Raw genomic sequence first — 13,794 nt, 5'->3', positions numbered from 1 at the left:
AGGCAAAGACAAAACTTTTTCAATAAAAGATATTTTTATTAACTCAAAATGTAACATCAAGGAAACCAGAGACAAAACTAAAACGCCACAGTCTAACTTTTGTCAAAGAAGAGACGGTCTCTTCTGCATGCATCTGTTTTCCTCCGCAGGCAACCATTTGAGAAGTCCTGGACCACGCGAGCCAAAGCTGAGGCAGCAGTCCACCGTGTAGCGATGGCCATCCGCTCTAAGTGGATAAAGAAAAAGAAAATCAGTAAAAGAGGCGAAATGACAATCAGGTCGATGGCAAATTCGCGAAGCCCCATCCTGGCGGTCGCACAGTCAGGCGTCGAGAGTGGCAAATATCAAATTTCTCCCGGGAAACTCCAAGCAGTAAAGCAATGGGCGCCCTCGCCGCGCTTCTCCTCGCGGCCCTACTCGCCGCGCTCGCGTACCTGCTCCGCTCCCTCGTGTGGGTCCCGCACCGCCTGGAGCGCCGCCTGCGCCGGCAGGGCATCCGGGGGCCCCCGCGCAGCCTGCTCTACGGCAACGCGGCCGAGTACCGCGCCCTGATCGCCGCCCATTCCGCGCCACTCGCCTCCTTCCACCACGCCTTCGTCGGCCGCGCCGCGCCGGAATGGTGGCCGAGTACGGCGCCCTGCAGTACGGCCGCCCGTTCGTGTTCTGGTTCGGGCCACGGCCGCGGCTGGTGGTCTCCGGCCCGGAGGTCGCGAAGGCCGTGCTGACCGACTCCACGGGGACCTTCAGAAAGGGTTCCGGGAGCAACGTGAATCCGCTCTCTCGGCAGCTCCTCGGCGAGGGGCTGGTGGCGCTCACCGGGGAGAAGTGGGCGCACCACCGCCGTGTGATATCGCCCGCCTTCAACATGGAGAGAATCAAGGTGTGGATGCGTTTCCTGAATTCGAACTGAAACATTGACGATTTATCTTCATATATCATGTTAAATGGTACTCCCTCCGTTCCTGAAAAAAGCTCTTGTGTTATGTGACGGAAAGAGTAGCAGACTACCTAGCGGAAATCCCTTTTGGAGCTCGGCCTCAAGTGAGGCCTCCAAATTCAAATTTGAAATTTCATCGAAATTCATATTTTTACATTTCAAAAAATTCTGAAAAAAAATATAGATATACATGAAGGCATAACACACATGTGTGTAAATTTTCAGTTCAAAATACATTGAAATGAAGACCGTGCAAAAAAGACAAATCTGAGGCTATTTAACACATGATACTATTCATCCTCTCAGGCCATGAATTTTTCTTTTTTTGTATAGGTCGCAACTCAAGGTATACATCATGAATTTTTACACACATGTGGGTTACATCCTTACATACACGCATATTTTTTTAGAATTTTTTGAACCATAAAAGTTTGAATTTGAATTTTTCAAAAATAAAGGCCTCCAAAACGCCTCTCTCCCTACCTAGCGATTTCAACCTACCTAAACAAGATCCTCAGAGATATGTAAGCCTTGCTAAAGTCTTGGTTGCTATGATCCACGCGTATGTTGTGCCATCACGTTTCTGTGAAATTTCGAATCAGGGCATCCATTAACACTTTACGAAAGTATCGATTTTTCAATTGGTTTGAACTTGGTGCTGTTATTGAAGAGGGCCGTGTACACACTTATTCCAAGCAATTCCTTTCTGAAGATGACATTCTTTCTGCTAACTTTGATTTCGACTTCTAGCAGTGTGTCTGAATATTTGTACTGAATTTATCTGAATAGTTGATCCTAAAAAAAAATGAATAGTTTAACAAACACCAAATGGTTGTATATTGATTGGGAACATTTGTTATTGAACTTAAACTATCTGCATGACTAGTTATTTCACTCAGAATTTGAAGCTGGCAGAAGCTAACCTGTGGTGTCCATGTTTATTCTTTCTACTAACATGTTGATATGATCAACAATTGTGATGTAGATAATGCACTAAATCAGATATAGTTTACCACTAAATTCATTTCTGGATTTTTCGTAGGGTTGGATTCCTGAAATATCAGCTATCACCTCATCCATGCTGGATAAATGGGAAGTTCAAGGAGAAACCCGCGCTGAGTTTGAGATTGATGTTTTTTTTCGAAAAGGGGATCTCCCCGGCCTCTGCATCAGAGTGATGCATACGGCCATCTTATTAATGAAAAAAAAGGTTCCAACAAGGTTCCAAAGTCTCCGACTGAAAAGAAACAAAAAAACAGCTCACACAGAGCTACAGAGGCTGGACACACAGACTAGCCAAAGTAAGACGCCACAACCAGCTGGCTAAAGATAGATAGGTAAACTAATTGCCTATCCTATTACATGACCGCCATCCAAACCGGTTGAAGATATCCCGAACTACCATCTCCCAGCGGATAGATCCAGTAACCAAATGCTCCCTGGCCTCCGAGTAGCGACCACGAACGGATCACGGCCGTGGCTCGGAAAATAACCTGCAAAAAGTGAATACGTGATGTTCTGTTAAAAACCAAATCATTTCTGCAAGTCCAGATAGTCCACAACAAAGCGCAAACTCCAACACGAATATGTCGCGCTAATTCAGGCTCAATCCCAGTGAGCCATGTCCCAAATAACGTAGTGACAGAATTCGGTGGAGTAATATTAAAAGCAATGTGAACCGTCCGCCAAAGTACTCTAGCAAACGGGCAATCAAAAAAGAGATGCTTGATCGTCTCGTCCCGATCACAGAAGCTACACCTCGTAGGTCCTGTCCAATTACGCTTAATCAAGTTATCCTTGGTTAAAATAACCTGTTTATGGACAAACCACATAAACACTTTTATCTTCAAGGGGACTTTGACAGTCCAAACATGTTTGGAGGTAGGAATGGAGCTCGAATTAATTACATCAATATACATTGATTTAACCGTGAATACTCCAGACCTAGTCAGTTCCAGCGTAATTCATCGGGTTGTTGAGAAAGATGGACATCCATTAGTCTCTGAACTAGACGGAGCCAATCTTCCCAACGATTGCCCACTAACGACCGTCTGAACTGAATATTAAGGGGGATGGATTGAAACACCGTAGCAACGAAAACCTCACGTCGTTGAACAATGCGATATAAAGACGGATATTGAATGGCCAAGGGTGTCTCGCCGAGCCAAGTATCCTCCCAGAAGCGTGTACTAGCGCCATTGCCAATGACAACCTTTGTCCTATTAAACAAAGATTGTTTGACTTTCATCAGGCCTTTCCAGAAAGGCGAGTCAGTTGGCCTGACTGTGACCTGGGACAAGGACTTTGTCTGTAGGTACTTGCTGCGGAGGATTTGTGCCCACATGGCATCAGTCTCAAAAGAAAGCTTCCACAGCCACTTGCTAAGAAGACATCTGTTCTTAACTTCAAGATTCTCAATACCAAGACCCCCTTGGTCTTTTGGTCTACAGATGATATCCCATTTTGCAAGTCTGTATTTTCTTTTTAGATCATCACCCTGCCAGAAGAAACGCGATCGATAAAAGTCCAGTCTTTTCCTAACACCTACTGGGACTTGAAAGAACGATAAGAGAAACATAGGCATACTCGTGAGCACCGAATTAATCAGAATTAATCGGCCTCCATATGACATGAGCTTGCCCTTCCAACAACTCAGTTTCTTCTCAAACCGGTCTTCGATGCACTTCCATTCTCTATTGGTCAGCTTTCTATGGTGGATTGGAATACCTAGGTAAGAGAAAGGTAATTCCCCCAAGTCGCACCCAAACAATTACCTATAAGCCTCCTGTTCGTCTTTGGCTCTACCAAAGCAGAACAGCTCGCTCTTATGAAAGTTAATTTTTAACCCGGTCAATTGTTCGAAGAGGCATAACACCAGCTTCATATTTCTCGCCTTGGCCAGGTCATGCTCCATAAAGATGATTGTATCATCAGCGTACTGAAGGATGGATACACCTCCGTCAACCAGATGAGGTACCAAGCCACCCACTTGACCATTCTCCTTAGCCCTTCCAATCAAGATGGCTAACATATCAACCACAATGTTAAACAAGATAGGGGACATCGGATCTCCTTGTCTAAGGCCTTTATGTGTCTGGAAGTAATGACCAATATCATCATTCACTTTAATTCCCACACTCCCTTTTTGCGTAAATGATTCAACCTGGCGTCGCCAGGCTTCATCAAAACCTTTCATACGCAATGCCTGCTGGAGAAATGGCCATTTAACCTTATCATACGCTTTCTCGAAATCCACCTTAAAAATGACACCATCTAACTTCTTGGAGTGGATTTCATGGAGCGTTTCATGAAGGACAACCACCCCTTCAAGGATGTTCCTGTCCGGCATGAAGGCAGTTTGGGAGTGCTGCACCACAGAATGCGCAATCTGTGTGAGCCTATTAGTCCCGACCTTGGTGAAAATTTTAAAACTAACATTGAGTAGGCAGATCGGCCTGAACTGCTCAATTCTCACAGCATCCGTCTTCTTAGGAAGCAGTGTGATAGTTCCAAAATTCAAGTGAAATAATTGAAGCTATCCAGAGAACAGATCCTGAAACATAGGTAGCAAATCCCCCTTAATAATATGCCAGCACTTCTTGTAGAACTCTACCGGAAATCCATCCGGTCCGGGAGCCTTATTATTTTTCAACTGTGCTATAGCATCAAACACCTCCTTCTCCGAAAACGGGGCAACCAGAATATCATTTTCAGCAGCCGAAAGTTGAGGCACATCCTCAGTTCTGGACTCATCGAGAGATACACAACTATCCTCCGGAGGTCCAAATAACTGCCTATAATATTCGGTTATATATGTTTTTAGGTTATCCTGCCCTAAAATAGTGCCCTCATCTTGTTCAAGCTGGAATATTCTCTTCTTTTTGTGCTTACCATTAGCAATCAGATGAAAGAATTGAGTACTTGCGTCCCCTTGGACCACTTTGCGAACCTTAGCCCGCAAAGCCCACTTCAATTCTTCTTCACGGAGAAGTTCTTTCAACCTCTTCTCTGCTTCAGTTTTAACCTGGAGCTCAGCAGGCATCAAAATCGTGGATTCGGCCTTGACGTCCAGATTCTGTATAAGAGAGAGAAGCCTGTCCTTCTCAATCTTATATACCCCACTAAGGTGCTTAGCCCAACCCCGTAAGAAGCTTCTCAAACTCCTAATCTTATTTTGCCAACGCTCGACCGCGGTCCTACCTCCTACACCCTTCGCCCATTCCCGAGCGATCAGGTCGAGGAACCCTTCGCGTTCGAACCAGGCCATCTCAAAAGAAAAGGTGTTTTTATTTCCCACGTGGTGCGGCTCCCCTGAGTCAACGAACAGGGGTGTGTGATCGGAAAAACCCCGGGAAAGAGCTTGAACGGTCACAAGCGGGAACTTCTGTTCCCACTCCACACTCGCAAGAACACGATCAAGCTTTTCGTACGTCGGGTTGGGCAAAGAGTTAGCCTAGGTGAACTTTCTACCAGAAAGCTGTATCTCCCTCAGATCCAGGCTTTCAATAATAGTATTGAACATGAACGACCATCTGCCGTCAAAGTTATCATTATTCTTCTCCTCTCTCCTCCTAATGATGTTGAAATCTCCCCCAACTAAGATTGGAAGCTGCTCGGACCCACAAATCCGAACAAGATCCGCTAAAAAATCCGGTTTAAGCTCGGGCTGTGCGGCACCATAAACCGCCACCAACGCCCAGTTGAAACCATCAACCTTAGACCTGACTCGAAACTTAACCGCGAAGTCGCCCATGACTACACTCCGGACTTCAAGCGAATCGCATCTCACACCCAGCAAGATACCACCCGATCTTCCTCGCGGAGGGAGGCAATGCCAATCAAAATCAACACCACCCGCAAGAGAGGAAAGGAACTGGGGCGCAAAGTTATCTCTACCAGTTTCCGATAGAGCAATAAAATCTAAACGATGCTCCAGAGATGCCTCAGCAAGAAACCTTCTTTTAGCCAAGTCTTTCAGACCTCTGCTATTCCAAAAGATTCCTTTCATCACTCATCATGAAATTTTTTAGTAGTCCGAATCCTAGCACTCCTACGAACTGCAGAATCGGGGTACATTTTTCGTTTCCACTTACGCTTGGGTTTGCTAGGTCCTGACTCCCGATCCTCATAACCGGGCTCAGCGGAACAAACAACTGCATTCTCTATGGGCATATCATCGTCCTCTGACTCATGATTGGATGGTGCTAAATCCACACACATATTGTTGAGCACGCTAACCCCTAATGCATCAATTTCATTGTCATTCATGGGTTTAACCGCTGCAAGATTACGAATAGTTTCTAAGGCACGCTCCGCCTCCAAATCTAACAAATCATTCACCGAACTAGAAATCTCACTATCTGTAGCCCCGAGAGAAACTCCCAATTGGTTTGCATTATTTATAATCTCCTCATTAGAAAAATGCAATAAAGAGTTAGATATGTTGACGGACATACCAGTAGAGATAGCAGCATCTTGAAGCTTAGCCACCCTCATGGCACATCGCTGCTGAATGTCGTCCACTTCCGGCTGTGTCTGGAGACGGGCACTCACCCGTCGTCCCTCAGACATCGGATCCGGTATCCCACCGAACGCAATCACCTCCTCCCGAGAAATCATGGTCGGAGTAGGGCCTCCTGCCCCACCCCAACCGCCAGGCCGGTCCGTCTGGACGGACTGGCTCTCCCCACGGGACTGCACCGGTGGCGAACAGGGGGACGGGAGTGCCAGGGCCGCCTGCCCTAACCCCCCCCCCCCCCCAGGACCGCAGAAGCCACCAGCATGGGCGCCTTAGGAGAAAGAGGCCCCGAGGCCACCTGCCCCGAGCCCCCCCCCAAAGGCACCGACGCCACCAGCATAGAGGAGCAGGCGACGGGAGAGGATGTATCCATGGCCACCTGCCTCAGATCCCCTCCCAATGCAGAAAGGGACACGGGAGCCACCTGCCCCGAGTCCCCTACCTCAGCCGGAGAAGAGCGACCGGAGGCCGCCTGCCCCGGGGTCCCTCCCGACAACCCATCCACGACCACTGGCGTCACGCCCTGAGAATGGACACCGTGCTGAGCAGGAGAGAGAGTGGCCACCTGCTGACTCACCTCTACCCCTCCGCTGCCCGAGATCGACGACACCTCAGTAACCACAGGCAGAGAACAGACAGTATCCTCAAACCCCAAAGCAGGCAACGCAAGCTCAAAAGCCTCGTCGGACTCGACCCGATCACTCCAGAGCCTCGGGGGTGCAGAAGCGGGCTCAAAAGACCCAAATCTCAGTGATGTCACAGGCAGCGAGGAGGGTGGCTCCGCTCCCTTCTCGGTCATCGCAGTGTCGGGCCCCGGTCCCTTGGACATCTGTCGTCCAGACTCCTGGACCGGCGGCTCCCTCGCTCCTGCGCTGCCGTCACCCTCGTGCATATCCACATCGGACCCGTGAGTCGCCGCAACCAAAAGGCTCTCATCCTCAAACTCAATAACCAAATCATAGATCCTGCCTTGGTAAGCCCACTTAACCACTTCCGGCACATACTCAACGTTCAGAATACTAACCAAAACCCGAGCAATCCCATGAGCTCTGGTGAACGCCATATCCACTCGCTCAGGCTTCCCAATCAAAATGCCCAAGCTGGCCACAACGCGAGCATCCTGCAAAGGCTTGGATGGGGCCCCGGAAAAACGCAACCACGCCTGAGTAAGCGGCGCACCCTGAGGCTCCACCAGCTTCCATTCGTGGAACTCAAGGATGCCATCAGTTCCCGGTACATTACACATCCCAAAACTCAGCAACCTCTGCAGGTCCTCAACCGAAGGAAACTCAATTCTGAACATCTTATCATCGAGACTGACGAGGTCCCACTGGAAGTCCCCAGGGACAAGCTCCCGAAGCCTCTGCACGATCTGCGTCTCAGAGACCTCCCCTCTGGCGACCTTAACAATCCCCGTAGTCATGTTCGGTGACTCATCAGTAAGCTCTCGCTCATATGGAGACTCAAAAAACGTGAGCTCAGCACAGTAAACACCATACATCATAAGTGACGGTGCGTGCTCTCGCAGAATCGGGCAGTCCCCGGAAGAATTCCACACTTTGAGTGCGGATGTCATTTTTTGTATAGCATTTGGAAGTAGCTACGAGGAAGGAAAGCGAATTTTTCAATTGCAAGATGAACAGGTACAACTTGCCCTCCTTGCAATGAGAACCTTCTACTTTCCTGGATTCAGGTATGATTGACTCATACACTTTGGGTCACCACTTATTCTCTATCAGTAAACATATACTAGTTCCTACTACATGTTTCTTCATTTTTACGTTGGAAAAAATGTTTGCCCCACTTTGTTACTCTTGCTCTTAAAAAAAATGCTACAGTTGTGGGAAAAATATTGTGACCTTTTTTGCTCTTAGGTTTGTGCCGACAAAGAAGAAACAAAGAAGGCATAGCCTAAACAAGGAAATCCGAAATTCTTTGCGCAGATTGATTGAGATCAATCGAAAGAAGTGTGAAGATTCCAAAAATTTGCTTGGCTTGATGCTATCAGCCAGCAAAACTGACAAGGAGTTTAAAATGGGAATCGAAGAGATCATTGATGAGTGCAAAACATTTTACTTTGCCGGTAAAGAAACAACTGCAAATTTATTGACATGGGCAACACTTCTGCTGGCATTGTATAAAGAATGGCAACACAAGGCCCGAGCCGAAGTCCTGCAAGTGTGTGGCAAGAACAAGCACCCAAATGCGGAAACCTTGAGCAGTCTCAAAATTGTGAGCCCTATTAATTTGAACAAATAGTACAACTTTTTATATTGTTGTTGATATCTCCTTATCAGGACATAGCGAGTAACACTTTGGTGATGTTGGCATGATATCAGGTAAATATGGTGTTGAAGGAGACCCTCAGGCTATACCCTCCAGCTCTGTTCGTCAACAGGACATTCACTAGGGATGTGAAGCTAGGCAAACTCGACATCCCTGCGGGCACACAGCTCAATATGCCTATTATTGAGATGCACCATGATGTCAACATTTGGGGAGCTAATGCGGAGGAGTTTGATCCATCACGGTTTGCAGATGGCAAGAGCTATCACCTCGGCGCGTACTTCCCCTTTGGGATTGGCCCTGCCATCTGTGTTGGCCAGAATCGCACGATGGTTGAGGCAAAGCTGGCGCTTGCAATGGTCCTCCGGGGCTTTGCGTTTGATGTCTCGCCGTCCTATGTTCATGCGCCGATGATGGCGATGACCCTCCAACCCCAGTACGGTGCTCAGGTTCTTGTCCACAAGATCTAAGCCTTCCATGGCGCTGTATCTGGAATCGGGAGGTGTGACAGCAAGGTATATGTGAATGTTCCGTCTCCGGTCTCCTGTATCCATGTGGATTTTGAGCAACTTGTAAGAGGAGGTTGCCAACTTGTCTGAAGTTTGCCCTGAAGGTCAGAAAGTGTGTATAGAAAGTATATGCTTTGCGGCAGTAAATCATCATATTCCTCTAGACTTTTTGTATCACCTACTCCCTCTGTCCCATAATATAAGGTTGTTTTTGGCACTAGAAAACGTTTTTGTATTATGGGACGGAGGGAGTAGTTTTCTTCCTACATCAGTTCAAGTTGTTCGTTGATTCAAAAATTATGATTAAGTTGTTACACATAATGGTCCGTCCAGTTGTCGAAAAGAAGTACTCTACGAGTCATACCAGTTTTTACAAGCGGAGGGGAAGCAGGAGCAGGACAAGAGCAATTCTGAAGATGATCAGATTAGCAATACAAGTCCATAGAACAATGCTTCTCATGTGCTTCTAGATTTGTGCAACAGCCCTCCGCTTTGGAAAAATATACTCAGGACTCATGAGGAAATTCCACAAATAAATAAAGGACTTCATTACAAATCTGAAGTTGGTGTTGGAAATATTAGCACTTTATTGATTAATCTAATACACGAGCAAACAGTAAGCACGGTAATCACAGTATGCAATTCATACCGATAACTAAGCATGTGAGCACGTACAATGCATAAAATCAAAACATCTATGAACACAACATATACAGTTAGCACATGAAAGAGTAAATGAGGGATGAACAAATCATACCCTCTGGTTGGCTAGGCCAACGCGGCGGCAGCAACAGCAGCCTCAGAGTCTGTGGCCTTCTTCTTGTCGGCGGCGTCGTCGATCATGGTGTCGATACAGGTGAAGCAGAGGAGGATGGAGGGGAGGACAGATCAGGAGCAGTCGGCAGGGTTCCGGAGGCACCTACTCTCTCGACCAGGGATCACCGGAAGCAGCATAGAGAGGGAAACAGTAGATAACGGCTACGGTTATGCATAAGGGAGTGGCAAAAATAAGGCTCAGCCCATTCCAGCCCGCGTCGAGGTGAGGCGGGTGTCAGCGGAGCAGGAGCGCGCATGTACAACTTTTCTTTCCAAGCTCAAATGTCATGTAGAGAGCAGTTTTTATAAAAGGGGTCTCGCTCTCACTCCACCAATATGGTATACTAAACTTTACACCATTTGTCATGCACCTAAATAGGCCTTAGAGATTAACAAATGAGTATTATCTTATACTCACTCCGTCCCAAAATAAGTGTCTTGAACTTAATACAAATTTGTACTAGAGCAGTACAAAGTTGAGACACTTATTTTGAGACGGAGGGAGTACTACTTATGAGCCAAAGCCCACAACATGACAATAAATTAATTTTTATGGCAATTTATGTTTACCGAAGATGAAAGTTTGGTTGGCAAACATGATAAACCTGTCTCAGTTAATTTATTTTGTCAACAAGTTGCCGTGCTTATAAAGTAAAATTTTCATCCTCAAACCAATTAAATTTAAGATTTTTAGCATTAGTAGGCTATAAATAAAACGAGCAGAAATAGTGGCCGGCTTCGTCGGAGACTCGGTGTCAACCTTCTTCTCTGCCAGAGGCTCGGAGCCAAACCCCATTCCAGGAATCGCCGAGCAGCAAACAATGGGCAGCCCTGCCGCCATCCTCCTAGCCGTGCTACTCGCCGCGCTCGCGTACGTGCTCCGCGTGCTCCGCGCCCTCGTGTGGGCCCCGCACCGCCTGGAGCGCCGCCTGCGCCGGCAGGGCATCCGGGGCCCTCCGCGCAGCCTCATCTCCGGAAACGGGGCCGACTACGGCGCCCTTGTCGCCGCCGCCCAGTCCAGGCCGCTCGCCTCCTTCCACCACGCCATCGTCGGCCGCGTCGCGCCGCACTACCGCGAGTGGGCGGCGCGGTACGGCCGGCCGTTTGTGTTCTGGTTCGGGCCCCGGTCGTGGCTGGTGTTCTCCAGCCCGGAAGTCGCCAAGGCCGCGCTCAACGACTCCACGGGGACCTTCGATAAGGCTGGCAACGGCGGCGGCAGCAACCCGCTCGCTCGGCAGCTCATCGGCGAGGGGCTGGTGGGGCTCACCGGGGAGAAGTGGGCGCACCACCGCCGCGTTATCTCGCCCGCCTTCAACATGGAGAGGGTCAAGGTGAGGAGGCGTTTTCTGAATTCGAATTGAAGCATACAAATTGGCAATTTCGCTTGTAAATCATACTAAATGGTAGCAACCTGATTAGCGATTTCAGCACTTAATCTTTTTCAGTGAACTATTTATTAGACGGATAGATAAACAGCATATCGTCGCAAAGCAACATGCATGCTAAGCTGAAATTTCATGTTGAACGCTGTCGCCGAGCAAGACAAGCTTGATCTTCTCAATGCTATTCCACAATTGGGAACTCTTCTCATAGGGCCAATGAAAAGATCCAAATCTTTGCCCAGAGCCCTTTACCATTCTGCAATAATTTCCCAAATTCATTTTCAGTGAAATCAGGGTATCATTTAACCCTTTACAGAACTATTGATCTTTTTAATGGTATGAATTTGGTGTTATCAGTGAAGAGGCCGCAATTCCTTTCTGAAAATTGACATTCTTTCTGCTATCATTTGACTTCCATCAATGTGTCTAATGTTTGGAATGGAATTTATCTGAATTTGTTTACATATATGTAAGTGGTTGTATATTGATCGGTAACTTTGTAACTGAAATTAAACCATTTGCACTAGTAGTTATTTCATGCACAAATTGTCGTTGGCAGAAGCTACTGGAGTAGTTCATGATCTATGGCGTCTTTGGTCCTTCATTTATTTTTGGACAACCTATGTTTCTTGTTTCTTGTTTCTAGTAACATGTTATTGATGTGATCAACAGGTGTGTTCTAGATAACGCCATTAATAAAATATCGTTTACCACTAAACTCATTCTGGATTCTTTCTAGGGCTGGATACCAGAAATGTCAGCAATCGCCTCATCCATGCTGGATAAATGGGAAGTCCAAGGAGGAACCCACACTGAGTTTGAGATTGACGCAAGTAAAGAATTCCAAACTTTCAGTTCTGATGTTATTTCTCGTGTGGCATTTGGAAGTAGCTACGAGGAAGGAAAGCGAGTTTTTCAATTGCAAGAAGAACAGATAAAACTAGCCCTCCTTGCAATGAGAACCTTCTACTTTCCTGGATTCAGGTGCGATCAACTCATAGACTCGATTTGGGTCACGATTTCCTCTATCACAATTAGTTTCTCGTTCTCCTAGTTATTCCTTCACTTTTAAATCATAAAAAAGTCTGCTTCTCTCTGTAGCCATTTATGTTCTTCAATCAAACTTCGTAGTGGACGAAAAAAAATAATATGACCTCTTTATTTGTTAGGTTTGTACCGACAAAGAAGAACCGAAGAAGGCATAGCCTAAACCAGGAAATCCGAAGTTCTCTGCGGAAATTGATTGAGATCAATGGAAGGAAGTGTGAGGACTCCAAAAATTTGCTTGGCTTGATGCTATCAGCCAGCAAAACTGACAATGAGTTCAAAATGGGAATCGAAGAGATCATTGATGAGTGCAAGACATTTTACTTCGCCGGTAAAGAAACAACTGCAAATTTGTTGACATGGGCAACACTTCTGCTGGCATTGCATAAAGAATGGCAAGACAAAGCCCATGGCGAAGTCTATCAAGTGTGTGGCAAACACAAGCACCCAAATGCGGAAAACCTTAGCAGTCTCAAAATTGTGAGCCCATTTACTTGAATGAATCCTACAGCCTTTTATATTCTTGATGATCTCCTTATCGGGACTTAGTGAGTAACATTCTGGTGATGTTGGCATGATATCAGGTAAATATGGTGTTGAAGGAGACCCTCAGGCTGTATCCTCCAGCTCTGTTCATCAACAGGACAGTCACTAGGGATGTGAAGCTGGGCAAACTCGACATCCCTGCAGGCACGCAGCTCAATCTGCCTATTATTGACATTCACCATGATGTCGACATATGGGGAGCTAATGCGGACGAGTTCGATCCATTGAGGTTTGCAGATGGCAAGAGCTACCACCTCGGCGCGTACTTCCCTTTGGGATTGGCCCTGCCATCTGTGTTGGGCAGAATCTTGCGATGGTTGAGGCAAAGCTGGCGCTTGCAATGGTCCTCCAGCGGTTTGCGTTTGATGTCTCACCGTCCTATGTTCATGCGTCGATGAAGGTGATGACCCTCCAACCCCAGTATGGTGCTCAACTTCTTGTCCACAGGATCTGAGCCTTGTGTGGTGCTGTATATGGAATTGGGAGGTGTGACAGCAAGGTATATGTGAATGTGATGTCTCCTATCTCCTGTATCTCTGTTGACAACTTGTCCGAAGTTTTTATAGAAAGTACGTATATGCTTTGCGACAGTAAATCAGTCATATTCGTCTGCATCTTTTGTATCACCTAGTTTTGTACTCCTACCTAAATCAGTTCAAGTTGTTCGTCGATTAAAAAATTATGGTGAAGTTGTGACACCTAATCGTCCGTCCAGTTGTGAAAAGAAGTATGAGCAATCCCAGTTCTGAAGGA

General features: G+C 46.8%; 2 pseudogenes; both read left to right on the top strand.

The window, feature by feature from the left end:
- The first annotated feature begins 308 nt into the window (after positions 1–308).
- Positions 309–9,273, top strand: LOC109774054 (cytochrome P450 CYP72A616-like; annotated as a pseudogene).
- Positions 9,274–10,812: 1,539 nt separating this feature from the next.
- On the top strand, positions 10,813–13,636 carry LOC109774056 (cytochrome P450 734A1-like; annotated as a pseudogene).
- The last annotated feature ends 158 nt before the right edge of the window (positions 13,637–13,794 follow it).

The sequence above is a fragment of the Aegilops tauschii genome, chromosome 1 (genome assembly GCF_002575655.3).
Source record: "Aegilops tauschii subsp. strangulata cultivar AL8/78 chromosome 1, Aet v6.0, whole genome shotgun sequence".
Classification (NCBI taxonomy): Eukaryota; Viridiplantae; Streptophyta; class Magnoliopsida; order Poales; family Poaceae; genus Aegilops; species Aegilops tauschii.
The sequence above is the reverse complement of the archived record's forward strand: the minus strand, read 5'-3'. Positions and strand labels throughout refer to the sequence as shown.